At 40.4% G+C, this 18,387-nt stretch overlaps 1 protein-coding gene across 3 annotated transcripts in view; it reads left to right on the top strand.

Moving 5' to 3' along the window:
• The window catches only part of CNTFR (ciliary neurotrophic factor receptor), a 283,316-nt gene that overhangs the window by 136,973 nt on the left and 127,956 nt on the right, over positions 1-18,387 (top strand). Inside the window, exon 1 of one of the 3 annotated variants that reach the window (XM_072413596.1) lies at positions 11,190-11,285. The exons of the other annotated variants lie outside the window; for them this stretch is intronic. The gene's annotated coding sequence lies outside the window, so the exon portion shown is untranslated. Of the gene's footprint in view, positions 1-11,189; positions 11,286-18,387 lie in introns of those variants that run through there. 3 annotated transcript variants of the gene reach the window in all.

Here is an 18,387-nt window from a genome sequence, read left to right as displayed (position 1 = left end):
AGCAGGTATACAGTCCTGGAAGCTCGGAACTGGAATCACAGGGAGTTCTAAGCAACAAACCAGCATTTACAGCCATTGATGCTGATCTTTGAACCCTCCACCTATTTCTTCCTTTTCGTAGTCTTCCTGCAATTTGCATTCATTCCAGGGGTGCATTCCAAACACACCCAACCTCAGATTGTTCATTACATAAAGCATTCACATTTACATGACCCAGAGTTCTCCTTTAAATATCCCATTAGCCCAAGGGCTTGCACTCTACACCAGGAAGAAATTATATGCCGACCGTGACGGCTGGATGCGGAACATGGGAAGCGTTTGCATCTCATTAGCACGTACAGGCCTGCGTATGTTTCTCGTATTGGACACATAAAGAATTTGACCCAGAGCCGTGTGACTAAGCGTTACCTCTCCCTCTGTGCTCTGATCTTCCTGACAGCTCCCCCATTCATCCTCCACCTTCCACAGAGCCCGTCAGAGTGAATTAAGGCACCATATGAGTTGTGTTATCATGGCCGGTTCTATTCATGTCTGAAAGTGATATAATACTGCCGAATCGGTGAACGCAATGGGCGATTTTCATTTTGCAAAGTGAATTTTCACTGTCTTAAAGGGACTCTGTCTTCAGATAATGCCTAGGCAAACCCACCGCATTGGAAATCAATAGATTTTATTTAATGATAAATGATGGAACAGGTCCACTTCAATGTTTCTAATTACAGATGCGATACTATAAGTGGATCCTTTGGTTGTTTCAGCTCCTTCTTTGATTTCTCCTTGGACTTCAATGGATGTATGTTCTCAAGTACTTAAAATAGTTACTGTTGGAACATCTATGGGAATATCAGTCTGACCTAACACCATTGACATCAATCCAAAGTTCTTTATGACACTGCATTGCGTGTACTTCTTTGCACACTTGGGTCTGATCATCATTTTGGCTTCTGGATTTTTTGTATATTCTGTTCTACTATCAAATCCCCTGAAGAAGCGGTTGTAGCTGCGAAACGCGTCAGACCATAAATTCTTCGATGGCATTTTATTGATCGTACCATTTATGATGTGATTGTGACCCCGTTATGCTTTTTTTGCATTTTTGTAATCAAGCTGTACTTATTGTTAAGAAGTTTGTATCTATGAAATATAAATTATGTTTTTAATAGTTGTATGCCAGAAACTCCCTACTTGGTCCTACTTATCTAGTTGGTATAGAAGATCTTTTCCTCCACTTTAATGTTTAAAAACTTGTTTCTTTATATAGTTTGAAATTTTGGGTGCACATGTAACAACCATTGCCCAGTGCTTGTGCTTTGTTGTACCGAATTGATCCAATGGCTTCAGTACTTTCTGAATGACTGACCTTGGATAGGAATACAGATCAGATATGTTCTTTCTTGGGCATCTTCATGGGGGCATTGAGATTATTGATATGTGTGACTGCTAAGATAGAAATACAAAACAATCGGCAGAAAGAAGGAGAGGATAGAAGTAATTAAGGCCAACAATGGGTTAATATGAGATTGAATCTGAATACATTTAACTTATTTTGTCACTTGTAAAGTTTCTTTAAGGGATGCTTGAATGTGATACTAAACACAATATAACAATAAATTGTTACAATGTATTGCTCTATAAATCGTTGTATCTGGTTCATTATACTGCATTCTGACAGCTTTATCTGCAAACTAATGGATAGCAATACCCAGCTGTCATTTTGGCAGCAGTGCAGTGGTGACAGCAGCAAAGATGCTGAATATATGCCCTTAAAACTTTTTGAAAGTGTTTTTAGGCATATCTACTGCTTTTAGGGTTCTTAAGTGGTTTAACAAAGGTCGCATAGGGTTCTGTTTATGAAACAATGAATCTGACAGCCACCAAAATATTTTGTAGTCTCTTTACAGCCTGCAAATGACAGTCCACTTACCCGTCCACAAGCCATTGTTGTCTAGAATGTGGATGGGTCTCGGCCTTGAAAAACCCTTGATCTTCTTACCAAAAAGTGGCACTGGCTTGCATTGGCTGACTCACCTTGGTAGGAAAGAGTCATTTTGTGGCAGCGAAGATTCTCTTTGTGACTTTCCGTGTAGCTTTTCCTTCTCGCTTCCCCTCATTGGATGTCTTCAGCTCGTGCACTATCGAGGATTTGATGCAGAAGGAGGATCGCAATCTTTCCAGTGGGGTCTAAACCTTTAACCCAGGGGTGACCAAGCTTTTTGAAAAGAGTGCCAATGAGGTGAAAATGTCTGGGGTCCGACCACTAACCAGGTTAGCGTGGACGTGGTCTGCTCGTGTCCTGCACAGCACACGCCCACCAGGGTGACGTGAGGGATTCCATGTGCACGGAGTCCAGTGTCAGTGCGGGCTCCGTCCAGAGCACGTTCACATGCCCACTATAATGATGTAGGGGATTCCCTGTGATGACAGATGACCGTGAAAATCTGAACACGGGACGCAATTGGCCCTCGAGCCAGACTTTGGACATGCAATTGGCAATACTGCAAGGCTGAGCTGAGGGTACCCCACCAGGACCTAGTGGCTGCTATGGATCTTGTGGTTCCCAACTGTCAGAAACTTTGACACCCCAAGGGATAAAAGTCCAGATCTTCCATTTGCATTTAATTTCATTGGCGGGGATAGATTCTGCATCAAAGTAAGTTTCAGTGAATGTCAGAATTACTGCATAGGTATACGAAATGAAGCGTGGTATACGAAATGAAGCGTGGAAAAAAAAAAAAAAAACATGCAACCCATTTCAAGAGATAAAACCCTTTTTGAAGGCTAAAGTTTTTGAAACATGAGATTCTGTGTGGTGAATAATTGGAGCCAGGTACGAGACCTTGGTTTGGGTGAGGTTTGAATTGTCTTCATCATTGGTGATACTTTCCAAAGCTGGAACCAATCCAACTCCTTTCCTTTACATTTCTTCCTTTTTCTCTTTTACCTTTCCATTCCCTTCATTTCCTCATTTTCCTTTTCATTTCTGTTACTTTCTTTTTCTTTCCTTTCTTTTTTTTTTCTTTTCCTTTTCTTTAATTTTCGCCTTTTCTTTTCCTTCTCTTCCTTTCTTTTTCTCCTTTTCCTTTCCTTTTAAACAAAGCTTTACTCCTAGAAGCTCGGCATCTGTCTGATATCTGTCACCCATCTCACCCCACCCTCCTATTTCTTTCTTTAGTAATGTGGAATCCCCCTTAAAATAACCAGAACTTATAAAAGTCCTTCAGCACATGAACTCATTGTTCACGCTTAGTGATAATCAATGTTACAGGTGCGGGAAAAACGCCCATTGTCATTAAGTGTTCATGGAGTTAATGGTTTCACCATTTTTAAACCTTCAGCAACTAAAGCACCAACAATTACCGTATGGCGGGGCGAGCCCTCATGTATTGGAGGCGGAAGGATCGTATTTTGCGTCCAAGAAAAAAGCAGGTCGGCTCCTAATTCAAGCCACTCGAAGACAGAAGTGAAAACACCTTCGGGGGATCTTCATCAGGATCACAAGGCTGCAGAATGAGTCAAAGCCTTGGCCCTAATCTTTTGTCACGCGTTACAGATCTGGGTTGTCAGATAACGTTATGGGGGAAATGAGATACAAAATCAACACATTGTACCGGCGTAAATGGTTTTGGAGAAAAGGGCTTCGCGGGCCAAGACTTTCAAGAACAATTACTGAACGGATGTTGTACAATTCAATTACGATGAAACTGTACACGCGTTGTTTTAAAGGGTCAGTCCAACCAAATCTGGAACAACGGAGCAGACGGGGGGCAAATGTGTCGGTCTCTCGAATGCAAGACGTAAAAATAAACTCGACAATTAGATGAACAGAGAAATACAGAAAATACGCTTTGCTGGAGTGGACCCTGGTATTCTCTCCATCTTTGCCATTGGTGAACTCCTAAAGAGACCTCATGGACCTCCAGGAGCTCTATTTATAAAACAGGGAATCAGACATTCCCTCGTGGGAATCTTTCATATCTATGTGTTTCAATGGTAGTAATTGATTCCCATCATGGGGCCAGATTTATTAAAGCTCTCCAAGGCTGGAGATGATACACTTTCATCAGTGAACCTGGGTGATCCAGCAAACCTGGAATTGATTTCTTAAAAGTAATTTACTATTACTAGTTATTATTGTTAGTAAATGTTTTCAATCCTGGCAGAGGATCCGATGCAGGTTTGCTGGATCACCCAGATTCACTGATGAAAGTGTATCCTCTCCAGCCTTGGAGAGCTTTAAGAAATCTGGCCCCATGATGGGAATCAATTACTACCATTGAAACACATAGATATGAAAGATTCCCACCAGGGAATGTCTAATTTCCTTGTTTTATAAATAGAACCCTAAGTGTTTGGAATGAGGAAACAGGAAAGTCTTTATTTTCCCTGAATATTTTGTGAAAATCTGGAGGTTCTGCATGTGATAGAATGTAATGAAGTATACTAGCTTGTTTAAAGGGTGCAATGAACTGTGGGCAGGGCCCTCCCCTGAGCAGCACTGAAACTCCTGGGAAAAAAAGAAAAAGGTCCCTCATTAGCTATAATATGTAATATTATATATTAAAAATCACCGCTAGCCGCTCTCTTCCCTCTTCCAATGACCAAAATGACTTCCTCACACGCACGGCTCCAAGACTTTTCTAGAGCTGCCCCGACTCTCTGGAATGGTCTCCTCGTCCTATTCAGCTTGCTCCTACTTTTTGCTCATTTAAAAGATCCCTCAAAACCCAACGCTTCAACCTCACCTACCCGTCTTCTTCTGTCTCCTAAACCCTCACTACTCACCCACAATTCCATATCCCCCTCCTATTGTGTGATACTTCCCCCATCTCCTAGATAGTAAGCTCTTCGGGGCAGGGTCCTCTCCTCCTCCTGTGTCACTGTCTGTATCTGTCTGTCATTTGCAACCCCTATTTAATGTACAGCGCTGCGTAATATGTTGGCGCTATATAAATACTGTTTATTATTTTTATTATTATTATTATTATTAATAATAATAATAATAATAATATTAATAATAATAAAATGTAAAATGTAAACGTAAATAAAGTAACAAAGCACCTATATTTATACAAACACCCCAAAAAATATTGACATATACTATAATTAATATAATAATATTATTAATATTAATAATAATAATAATAATAATAATAAATGAACACTATATAAAATGTTAATCTAATGCATTCAATATACATTTTACAAAACAAAAAAAAATCAAATAAGCAAAGTAAAAAATATAAATAAATGAAATAAAGCAACAACATACATCATAGGTATATATAAAAGGAAACCCATAATAAATGCACAAAGAAAACAAAAATAAAAATAAAGAATAACCAAAACGGGAGCAGATTGGAAATAAGTGAAATGAGAAGTGAGTGAATAATTTTGCTGCTGATAATAAATATTATTTCTAAATCACACCACTAATCCCAATTAAGGTCCCCAGATCCAGGTCCATAAGTGAATATGGGAGTTCTAGTGGTTGGGTGAAGCCCGGGATTGATGATGGGATATCAGAACTTTTTTTACTACTTAAGTTTTTGATTTTTAATATATTGGGGTTTAATAAGCAAGCTAGAGGTTTATTTCTCTGATAAAAGTAATGGAAAGTGTAGAGAATGAAAAATAAAAGCATGTGGTGGGCAATAAGGAGAAGCCATTACATGGGGCCCACCCGACGTGTCCGGATCCGGGGCCAGTTACCTCTTCCATACCCCTTGTGTTGGAATTTTGCTGTCCCAGCTGCAGATGAAGACAAAGTCTACGCTCATCCATAAATCCTTCCTCGTTACATCCGTAGGTAATGTTGCATCCGCCACAAATCTCTGTGACAAATGCAGCTGTCGGCCTTATTGAATTATTCTAAAACAGAGAAAATTACATTAAAGGCCTTATGGTCACAAAAAGGGGCCGCCATTCCTCCTCCCTTACTACTAGGGGCCAGCAATAGATCCGGGGCCCCTGAGGTCAAGGCTGAACCACACAGAACTCAGGGTTTGACTTGTTTTTACATATAATCGCTCACTAGTTTGAAGGTTTAGATATTATACACCAATTGAAAAAAAAAGAACAAAAATACAGGACAGGTTTATAGGAAATTGGACCTCATGGGCAGGGCAGGAGAGCTGAATTTTGTCTGCATAAGTGACACTAATGGATCTTGTGCTTTTGTTTTATGATTAGACAGTAAAAGGAGAAGCAGCTGACTTCTGAGGTCATCTATCTCTCCCCTCCTATCCTGATTGGCTGCTTTTATCTCTGAGCTCTGCTGTACAGGGACTGCAAGTGGCCAATGCCAGGTTCAATTCATATACTTATACTGCTTGCTTGCAATTGTATTTGTATAATGATGAATACAGATCTCCATTGATTTATTATGTCTGTGCTGGGCTTTAGTTTGTAGATAGCATTGATCCAGCAAAGTGAGGACATTAGTATTGGAGCCATAGAGGGGGTCTTGGCATTGCAGTGACCATCCAATAGGAATACAGTGTTCTCCCTAGCCCCTTTTAGCTGGGTGCACCACCTGGAAATGTTCAGCAGCCACCCAGCTTTTTTTTGGGGATTACTGATGAGTCGGGTCACAATGCAGGGGCTGCCACCCGCCTACATTTCCTTCCCACCCGACTTATAAAAAATTTCTGGTTTGAGCACTGGAATAATGTTTGGTAGTGAATTTGTCCTCATGGCGAGGTGGAGAAGGTATGATGTGTGCGCAGTATTGGTGGGGGAGCCAGGAGAGATCCCGGCCTTGTAAGATGTCAGATCGGATGATAAATAGCAGAGCTGCGTCCGCAGAGCCCATCAGTCACATCCATCAGGTTCAGGAAATGACAATCTGTGCTGCATCCTCACTCCCTGGCCATTTGTATTCAAACATTTCTCCTTGAAACGATTACAAACCATGTAATGTAAAATGTCCTCATCCTGGAAATCTCTGCATTAACCCCCAACCATCACATCCATAAATTCCAGCAGATTTATCTTTTATTCTGTATGTATTTGTATGAAGAATTTCAGTCAGTAGGAAGTCTACTTATATTGTGTCATGTCTGGGTGATCCATCCTATAAACTGTACTGAAATCCCAAATTTGTTACCACCAGTGGTATTGATTGGCAATTTGTAGAATACGTCAAGCGTTGTCTTTAGATCAGAAGCTGCAGGGGATGGTGTTCAGCATTCACATAGCAGTATTGGTGTCACAGGAAGGATTGTGGAACTACAGTTAGTTGGTGCAGAAAATGGTGCATCTTAGTGCTGATATGTATTTCATACAGTTACACTTATTTTCTCTATTCTTTTTTATTTGACTTATTTCCTTTTTTCTTTTTTCTTTTTTTTTACTTCCTTTCTTTTTTCCTTTCCTCATTTCTATTTATTTACGTTCCTTTTCTTACCTCTCCTTTTTTCTTCCATTTCCTTTTGTCTTTCCTTATTCCATTGACTGTTCTTTCTTCCTTTCTTCTTTCTATTTCATCTCGTCCCTTTTCCTTCTTTTCTTTTCTCTATTTCCTTTTTTCTTTCTTTCCTCCCCTTGTCACTTTTTTAATTTATTTCCCTTGTCCTTATAGCCTCCCTTTCATTTTCTTTTCCCTTCTCACTTCCTTTCATTTTACTTCTTTCCTTCTTTCCATTTCTATCCTTTTCCTTTCTTTTTTCCTCTCCCTTTTCCTTCCTTCCTTTTTTTTCCTTCTTTCATTCTTTCCTTCCTCCTTTTCTTCCATTTACCTTCTTCCTTTCCTTTCCTTTGCCTTTCTCCATCTCATTCTCCTTTCTTTTTTTTCCCTTATCTTCCCTCTTCCTTTCTTCCTTTACTTTCCTTTACTTCCTTCTTTCCATTTCTTTTCTTTCCTTTTCCTTCTTTTCATTCCAGTCCCTTTCATTCATGTTGTTCCTTTCTTTTGTTTGCCTTTATCCTTCTTCCCATTCCTCCCTTTTCCTTCTTTCCTTCCCTCTCCTTTTTCCTCCTCTTCCTTGCATTTCCTTTTCTCCTTCCTTGTTTCTTTCTTTCCTTCCTCCCTCCCATTCCTCACTTTTACTTCTTCCTTTTTCTTTCCTCTTCTGTCAACCTTTTCTTTTCTTTCTTTCCTTCCCTCTTCTTTTTTCTTCCTTGCATTTCCTTTTCTCCTTCCTTGTTTCTTTCTTTTCTTCCTCCCTTACCTTTCCTGTTCTTTTCTTCCTTCCTTATCCTTTCTCCCTTATCTTTCTTTTACTTTTTTCCTTCTTTTCTTCTCTTTCCTGTTTGCTTACTTCTGTTTTCTTTTCTTCTTCCTCTCTGTCTTCCCTTCCCCACCTCCTTCCCCTTCCACTTCCTTCAGACTTTCCCTTTCCTTTTTCCTGTTTCCTCCTTTCTCTTTCCCTTCTTCATTCTTCTCTTTCCTTTCATTTTTCCCCCTTTTTCCTTCCTTCCCTTTTCCTTCCTTCTCCCTCACTCTCCCATCTTCTCACCTCACTCCGTCATCCTACATTGGCTCAGTCTGGTTTGGGGTCCCAGCACTCACTCTCCATATCATCCTTAATCCCTGGGATTACTGGCATAATGGTGTTCTGGATTTCCTCCAATCCCATATCTATTACAGCATGGTCTCTGTGGGGAAAGTGATGCGAGTGCAAGGCGTGTTAATGGCGTCCTGAGTGCGTCACAGCGAGATTGCATTAATCGGGGATTTGTGTTTGGACGCAAGGTGTCCGCAATTCTTCCAGGACTCGGGGGTCCTTCTTGTTAATGTCACCACTTATGGATTCTATCTGCTTGTCAGGACGTTGGCTTAAATAATAAAACCAATCCTTGGCCAATGTGTGCTATTCATTGGATGCAGGAAATTAAATCTGAACATTCACCCTTTATATTTAAAACTTTCTTTTTATTCAGATTAGTGTGGGCAACAGGAAATACAATGTACTGTCGGAGTTTTATTGGGGAGATTTCCCCGTACATCATGTTCCATTGACATAAAAGGAAGAAATACCATCAAAGTGAGGAAATTCTTCAAAAACGGGTGTCCCTATTGGATGATCCCCCTTCATCTCTTGTTCTGTTGACATCTGTAAAATGTTGATTGATCCATCAGTTTCTGTTTCAATGACAAAAAAAACGGGTGAATCTGCCAGTGTGGACACAGACATCTTTGAAAATAACAAATGACCAAAACTCCAGCCTACTGGTAAATGTCCACAATGTCTGTTATATGAGGAATAGAACCCTGATGAAGGACCTTTGTAGTCACAGAAACGTGTAGGCTTTCCTTGTTCGTGGCTATATCTAATAAAGACAATTTATGAGCTAGTTGTCACTTTCTCGTTGGATTTATACAACGACAACCTGTAAGGTCCTTTTGTGGAGGGGAAGCTGCCAACTAAACCAATAGATAATGCCTACACCTAATGTTGAGCCTCCATGATTTAAAGAACTGAAACCCAATGAATAGGAAGGGATGGACACATTTCTTTGAGCTTTAAAGTAGAACTAAGCCCAGGAGATACCCATACCCAGTGGGCACTACCACCATTTTCTTCCTTCTTCCATTCTGCTTTCCCATTTTAGGTCACAGGGTAATCCGGGATTTGTTTTTCCTAAAATTTATGTAACTTGGCATTTTCCTATGGTTTCTGGCCAATGCTGTACGTTAACGACAGGTCCACTTTGGCCATGGCAAGTGTGCGTTTGATGTTCCAGATTGCGGCACTGTTGAATCTCAGGGTTAATCCTGCTCATTTTGGACCATCTCACAATTGTGTCAGCATGACTCGTGTTTGGCTTTGCCTCCGACAGGCCATGAATCACGTCTGATCAGGCAAGGTCACTAAATTTCCTGAGATATTTCCTTCCTGCCAAGGCTCTGGTCCATGTCCTCCCTGTCACAGTTCGTCAGTGGACCCAGCTGGACCCGACGGCTGCGACAGCTTCTGATGAGCTAGCGGGTGCTGCAGATTACACCGCACAAACTGCAAAAAGGTTATTTTGCTTGTTGATTGCTTAATGGGCCCCGGAGATTTAGTGGGAATTAAACCCCATTAGTAGTGGGCCAACCATGCCATCCCCCTGCAATATGGTGCCCGCATTGGTGCCAACTTGTAACAGGATCAGGCTGCGAGGCTGGTATTTTTTTTAATGTGCTTGGAAAGCGTGCCCGACGGATCATGTATTTCAGTTTTCTGGAGGGAAGACCACCTGTTCCTTTCTTATTTAGCTCTCTCTGCCAGTGACGGCTTAATTAACAGTTTAATGTGAATTATTGGCGTGTTTTCTAAACACCTACCTGCTATTAAAGGGGAAAAACTGCAGCTGTATGCAAGCAAAGCTAGGACCCCAAGTCGCCATCAAAGTGCACACCTGTCCCTACTTTGGAGCCAAAAGCCTCCTGTCCTTCCTTACTTTAAGGTCCAATGAATTGATGCATGGAGAATATTCCCGAATTTTTAGCTACATTCAGGAATGTATTGAGCCTAATGAGCAAAGTAGTGGGGAATTTTCTTCTTTTCTTGTTCAGTTCTAGGTTTGGGGTGCAGTCAATGCTTCCTCATACCCAAGAACCATACCTATGGATTGATCACCACATGTATCATAGGGGATAGATGGAAAGGGTGGTAAATGGTTTAGTACCACCCGCTTGCTCCCTCTATAAAATGTTGAAACTTTGGTTTATTAAGAACCAATGTTGGGACGACTAATGAGCAGGTTAATTGCCTATTCGTTTCCTGCGGTGAACAATGGAGCTTCTATTCATGTAAACCATTTGTTCTCCAGGATATTGCAGCACAGCAAGTGTTGGCATGCATGATGGGTGGTTGATGGGCCATGTGCAATATAATCAATGCCGATGTGCACTTGGGGCATTAGTACTTCTCAGTCCCCATGCAGGTCTAGTTTCATTAGCAGTGTGTGACTGCATGTATATGTTTAGGTGACCATGCTTACCACGATGGGAAATTACCAGATGTTTCTGTATGTTGGCTCAGAGTTTTACTTTAATTCAATTTCATTCTTCTACATTATTTGGTTTCCTGCTCAGTCATCTATCTCCCCTCCATGGAAAGAGCCAAGTCTCTTCCGCCTGCCGGCACTTCTTGAGCCCAGTTCTGCTGGGGTCAGCAGCAATCTGGCCAAGAGATGATGTAGAAGAATAAAAACAGGAATTTTACACCCTGGGAGCTGTTATTGCTGAGTTTCGGAATATAGATGGGAGAATAACTGGGATACGTGAGAAAAGGACAGATTTCTTCCAGGCTATTAGACACCAGGAGATGTTTTGTGGGTTGATATCACTATAAGTAAGGGTGAGTAGTAAGGATGAGAAATGTCTCACAAGCTGGCATTGAGATAAAAGGGAATGGGTGCCACTGGAAGATGTTTCTCAGGCTGACATTGAGTTTAATGATTACAGGTTAATCACCATGAAAAAGTGGATGGTGAAAAATGGAGGTCTTCGAGCTAGCATCTGGATGAATGACTATGGGTGTTAAAGCCACCATCACCATGAGTGATATCTGAAATAGTACACAGGCTGGCATTATGAAAAAAAGGAACGGTTGGTGAAGACAGGAGATGCCTTGTATCAAGATAAAGTGATAAAGTCAGGAGGTGTTTTGAAGCATGGTATCATGATACGAGAGGGTGAGTGGTGAAAAAGATGGTTTTAGGAGGAGTTGGGGACCATTGTGAGGACAGATGTCTTACAGATTGGCATCAGAGGATGGCTGGGGCCAGTTCTCAGGCTCGTATCATGATAAAAAAGATTGAGTAGTGAAGCCAAATAACTTCTTAGACTTGCATCTTGATGATTGGGGATGGGTGGTATGAATTGATGTTTTCTAGGACTGGTATTTGGTCAAGTGAGAATGGGTGGTAAGGACTGGAGATGTCTCCTATGCTTGTCATCTAGGTGAGTGTAGATGGATGGCATGGAGATAAGATGTCTCCTATGCTTGGCATCTAGGTGAGTGTAGATGGGTAGTGAAGTCAGAGTTGTCCCTAGGCTTGGCATCTGGCAGAGTGAGCATGGGTGTTAAGGAGAGGGCATGTCTCCTATGCTTGGCATTTTCCTTAGGAGGATGGGTGGTCAGGATAGGACATGTTTTCCAGACTTGTGACAGTGGTAGAATGATTTTTGAAGCTATGGATATTTTAAAAGTTGGTAAAAAAAAAAACATAGAAAATTACAAAAAATTACAATAACTCCCCAGCACCAACAAACTTCCTCAGGTGTGTGTGGAAGGGTGGGGGTGTGTGTGTGTGTGGGGGGGGGGGGGTTTAAGTAATTTTTCCAAAAATCAATCTCTTGTGTGTAAATTTCAGGTTCAGCTATTGAACTCGTTCATGGAAAGCCACATAAATCTCCATTTGTAATATAAAATAATCCTATATACAGTATATCCCTCTATATAGGTCAATTTTTGGCCTCATAGTGTAACTTTAAAGACCACAGAGCCACTTCAGTGGTGACAATGACTCCTCCGCTCACGGCAATGAAGGGTTTAAAGCTCAGAATGCTGAATACATTGATAAAATTCCTCTCACACTGAGTCGAACATTTATTAATACCGGGGAAAGTCTGAATTTGGAATTCTCAGGAATATGCCGCAGCCCGTCTGCATCTATTAAGCTAATATCGGGTGAGAAGAGCCAGGCTGCATTCAGCAATCAGGGATTAACCCCTTCACTACCAGGATGGGACCCCCACCTCTCCATAGACTCTGTGTGCTGAGCAAATACAAGCAATGGAGCTTTAAGACATAATTGGGCCGACTGAGAAACATCGCTCCGGCAGCCCCCCTCTGCCTGTTTAACGGGAGATTTAATTTTCATATTTCAGATTGCATGCTGTGAGTATAATAGAACATTTAAGATTTTTTAGAGAGGATCGGCCCTGTAAAGACTTCACAGAATGTTTGACCTAATTGAGGCACAAGGAATAGGGCTAAAGTGGACCTCTCCCTAAAGTTCAAATAAATTGGGGTGAATGGCATGACCATATCATTTTTTTATTCCTGGGGGGTTTTAAAATATGCTTTTGCTTATTGAATAAAAAAATACTCATGAGCTTCCTCTATGGAATAAGCAGAATTAAAACAATGGTCTCTGGTCATGAAGGGTGAGAATGATGTTTAGGGCAAGTGGGGTTCAAAATTCATAATTGCTGGACCAAATGATTCCCTGCCTGACTTTTTAATTGTAGTCAGCAGAGTTAAATTGGGTAATAATGGAAGTTTTGTTATGTACAAACATGTTACTATAAACATTAGGGGGTAGGTACAGAGCAGAGCTATACTGTTAGTGAATTGTTGATGCAGAAAGGAAAGCCGAGAAGCCCCTGACTGTCCCATTTTAATGGGGCTTCCTTGTTTTTTGTTGTCTGTGGTCAAATTTACAGTAGATGGTGCCCCCTCCTCACTTGGGTGGCAGCAAATGGGCAACCACATGCCTTTCAAAAACGATGGATATCCCATGTTAAGAAAATGGTATCAACTCCACCCTAAAAATGAAACAGGGGTAATATAGAGGAGAATTTGTTCCCATGAGAATGTGTAGGGGTGTGCACGAGTACCCTTTACCGCTCCCACAAAGAGTAAAAATAGCCACCTACACTGAATTAAAAATACTTTAATGAAATAAAATGTATATTTAATTTTCACACTTTAAAAGAAACTTGGCAAAATTGCAAATTGTTATTATGGCTTTTACACAGATAAAAATGTATATGGCATATAAAATGAACAAAATGTATGGCACTGCAAGGGGTCCTTAGATAGAGCGAAGGTATAGACCCAAATCATTTACCTGGAAACTAAATATAAACATACAGAGAGAGAATGAAAGAAAGATGGGAGGGAACAAGAGAGGGAGAGAGCAGGAGAACAAAAGAAGTATATGGATTGAGCTATACAAAAAGTGGAGGCAGGTTATTGTTATTAATAATATTAATAAACTGTATAGTTCCCACACATTATTCAGTGCTGTACATTAAATAAGAGTAGCAAATGACAGACAGAAACAAACAGTGACACAGTAAGAGAGGACCCTGCTCGGGGTCAAACTTGTTTCGGGTTTGAGTGATCCCATGTGGCTCCAGGCTCCTGGCACCAAAGTTTAAAGAACCAGCATCGGCACATTTGGCAGCAAGGAATGGTACTGGTAATGCTCACTGCTTCCCCCGTTCATTTGTAATGGGGCTGCTGCTACATGTAGGGTCTTCCTAGAGGCAGCAGTTCCCTGGCATAAGGAAACAGTAAAAAGACCACAGCTTATGTGAGAGAGATCTTACAAATGAAAAAGAAACTGGAAAGAAAAATAATTGGAATTGGAAATGAATTGAAGAATCATTACAGGTTAGGCAAAGAAATTTGAATAGCTACCTGCTATGAGGGTTTAGTTCTCCAACTGAAACTTTTTTTTGGTTTTGCCCTTGAGCTATAGAGCCTGTGAACAACATTCTTTTTTCAATAGGTTCAATAAATAAATAGATAGTAATGTTTACAAATTAATAGATGGATATGCAGTAGGACCTCACTTTATATTATAGGCACTGTATATTATATATATATATATATATATATAGACTATAATACTGATGCAGCAGGAAAGGTTCATTGTAGCGCACCCTTTTGAATGTATCATAATATATACATTATATTGGTTAATTTACTAAATGGAATATAGGATATCTCTTTGCAAAGAATATTTTGTTTGCATTACTAAATGACAAGCGGCTCTGCTGACTTAAACTATCCAATCATGTGCAAGAAAAAAGACTTTCACTAGATTTCCCGGCATGTGATTGGCCGTTCCTTGCAATGTGAACTGTTAGAATATTCACCAAGCTATGTGAATTGTTACATAGTGATGGTAAATCAGCCTCGATGATTTTATGATGTCGTATTTTTTCATGGAGAAGAAAAAAAAATCACTTGGTTACCTCCAGGGAGTTCACATCCAGATCTGGCTCTGATCCATCCGCCTTAGGAATCATATTAAATTATCACAAATTGAAAAAAAAAAGAAAGAAAAAAGCCAAGCGCCAGATGATTTAATGCCGAGCGAGATATTTAGCGACAAGATATTTAATAATTACATCTGTAAATATCCGTTTAGGAACAATCTGCTTAGCGCAGCTTTTCCTGCGGGGTATGCGGTGGAAATGCCGCAAGACGTTTAATAGGTTTGCCGGAGAAAAAAAAAAATTAAAAATTTGCATGTATTTTGTACCGGGAGGAACAACACCGCCTTTAATATTCACCGAAGTTTATAAGCGCCGTTCCCGCTCAGCCGCCTCAGCAGACGGCTTAATCATTGCGCTGACAGCTGGCATTCAAATAAGATGAAGAAATCTTTGCAGCGTGCATTGTTCTCAGCCTACAGGTAAAAGAGCGCTCCAAAATCCACCGGCACAATCACATTTTTCTTCCTCCTACTTTTCGCTCATTCGATGCCTAAAGGTGAAAGTAAATAATGAAATATGACGTGCGAGAAGAAGAAAAGGATTAAAATCTATTGAAGTTTAAAGGACAGCTCAGAGGAGATGGAAGAATAAGTGCAGCTAAAGTGTAAGGATCATAAATGACGCAGTCTGTCAATAACGGTAACACAGCAGTCCATCGTGTACCATACAGCAATGTGAAAAAGTTACTACACCCCCAACTCTATAGCCTGGCATTGCTCCTTGCAGACATTTTATATACCTGCCAACCAGTCTCTGACATTGGCTTTGTAATTTTTGACCATTTTTGACCATTATTCCATGCAAACGTTTTTCATTTTCAGGATTTCTTTTTTCTATCACCTATTTTAAAATTAAACATTACAATGGGTTTCCCATCAAGGCTTTGACTAGGCCAATCTTAAAACTTTCACATCAAGTGTGTTTGGATATGATGTTAGATTTATAGATGACAACTGCTGGTTGTCTAGACTTTGAAGCAGCAAAGCGGGCACAAACCATATGCTTCCCACCATGTTTCACAGTTGGTATGAGCTCCAAATGAATAAATCCTTTTTGAGTCCTGGAATGCTTTCTTCAAGTTGTGCCAGATATGGTCACTGTGGCTAAATAACTCTTTGATTACGCAGTCTAAAGCACAATGTTCAAGAAGCTTGGGCCTTTGTCTATATGATGTATGGGAAATCTCAGTCGTTTGTGTTTGGACAAATCATGAATCATATGATATCTACATCATTTCTAGAATATTGTTCTTACTATAAAATTAAAAAATGTAGTTGTTCTTACAAACCCCTTTGGCAACCCAGACATCCCTGGCCTTTTAAGAGATCTTCCGATGATATCATGATGACATCATACATCAATAGAGAAGACCAGACCCTCCTATATCTGAGCATGATATCAGACCGGTTCCCTACGCTACAAAGAGGTTCTTGTTATTGGCACCTGATTGTAATCTCATGGATCTGAAGGGTTAAAAAAGGTTGAGAAACACTAACATAGATTATAAAATAGAATGCAGCAATGTCAGTGTTTTGTGTCAATGGTTCAGGTTTGTAATCTTCATCTGTAGAAACTGTTGGGCTGAAGATCCAAGGTTTGCCTGGATTTGGTCCACCCAGTCTTTAGTCCTCATAGTCTTCAGTCCTCGTAGTCTTTAATCCTCATAATCTTTAATCCTTATAATCTTTAGTCCTTAGTCTTCGCTCCTCATAATCTTCAGTCCTCAGAGTCTTTAGTCTTTGTAGACTTCAGTCCTCGTAGTGTTCAGTCCTCATAGTCTTTAGTCCTTATAGTTTTCAGTCCTCCCATTCTCCAGTCCTCGTAGTCTTCACTCTTCCCATTCTTCAATCCTCCCAATCATCAGTCCTCCCGTTCTTCAGTCCTTCCATTCTTCAGTCCTCGTAGTCTTTATTTCTCATAGTCTTCGCTCCTCATAGACTTCAGTCCTCAAAGTATTCAGTCCTCAATGTACTCAATCCACATAGTCTTCAGTCCTCGTAGTTTTTAGTCCTTGTATTCTTTAGTCCTCAAAGTCTTCAGTCCTCATAGTCTTTAGTCCTTGTAGTCTTTAGTCTTTGTTTTCTTTAGTCCTCGTAGTCTTTAGTCCTCGTAGTCTTCACTCTTCCCATTCTTCAGTCCTCCCATTCATCAGTCCTCATAGTTTTCAGTCCTCCCATTCTCCAGTCCTCGTAGTCTTCACTCTTCCCATTCTTCAATCGTCCCATTTATCAGTCCTCCTGTTCTTCAGTCCTTCTATTCTTCAGTCCTCGTAGTCTTTATTTCTCGTAGTCTTCGCTCCTCATTGACTTCAGTCCTCAAAGTATTCAGTCCTCAAAGTACTCAGTCCTCGTAGTTTTTAGTCCTTGTATTTTTTAGTCCTCATAGTCTTCAGTCCTCATAGTCTTTAGTCCTCATAGTCTTTAGTCCTCATAGTCTTTAGTCCTTGTAGTCTTTAGTCCTTGTTTTCTTTAGTCCTCTTAGTCTTTAGTCCTCGTAGTCTTTGGTCCTCGTAGTCTTCACTCTTTCCATTCTTCAGTCCTCCCATTCATCAGTCCTCCATTTCTTCAGTCTTTCCATTCTTCAGTCCTCGTAGTCTTTATTTCTCATAGTCATCGCTTCTCATAGTCTTCAATCCTCAAAGAATTCAGTCCTCAAAGTACTCAGTCCTCATAGTCTTTAGTCTTTGTAGTCTTAAGTTCTCATAGTCTTCAGTCCTCGTAGTCTTTGGTCCTCATAGTCTTCAGTCCCCGTAGTCTTCAGTCCTAGTAGTCTTTCGTCCTCGTAGTCTTTAGTCCTCATAGTCTTCAGTCCTCATCATCTTCACTCCTCATAGTCTTCAGTCCTCGTAGTCTTTGGTCCTCATAGTCTTCAGTCCCCATAGTCTTCAGTCCTAGTAGTCTTTCGTCCTCGTAGTCTTTAGTCCTCATAGTCTTCAGTCCTCATCATCTTCACTCCTCATAGTTTTTAGTCCTCGTAGTCTTTAGGCCACGTATTCTTCGGTCCTTGTAGTTTTCAGTCCTCGTAGTCTTCAGTCCTTTTCTTCCTATTAACACCTTGTATTGTTTTTTATTATACACATTCAGGAATATTTTTCTCTCTTCGTATTGTTTTTTATATCTTCCTTAGAATGATTATGAGTGATTAGAGTGATTATCCTATTCCTAACATTCAATAAAAACTGTTGAAAGAAATATTGTAAGACGTGTAAAGTGTAAAACACGAGGACTAAAACAGCCCCCTTATGTATTTTGTACATTTCTCTTTTCACTTTCCTAATGTTTCTGTAAATGAAATAATTCTATCAGAATCCTATAAGCAATTTTTCAACTCTGGGTTACCTCGGCTGGGGGTATCAGCTGTGGAATTGTTGTCGGGGGGTTCCCAACAAACATGCATGAAGAATGAAGTGGGGGTGACATTCCATTTTCTCATCGCTCCGTGAT

Source organism: Pyxicephalus adspersus, chromosome 6, assembly GCF_032062135.1.
Source record: "Pyxicephalus adspersus chromosome 6, UCB_Pads_2.0, whole genome shotgun sequence".
In the NCBI taxonomy this organism is placed as follows: Eukaryota; Metazoa; Chordata; class Amphibia; order Anura; family Pyxicephalidae; genus Pyxicephalus; species Pyxicephalus adspersus.
Note: the sequence above shows the minus strand (reverse complement) of the source record. Positions and strands in the feature narration are given on the sequence as shown.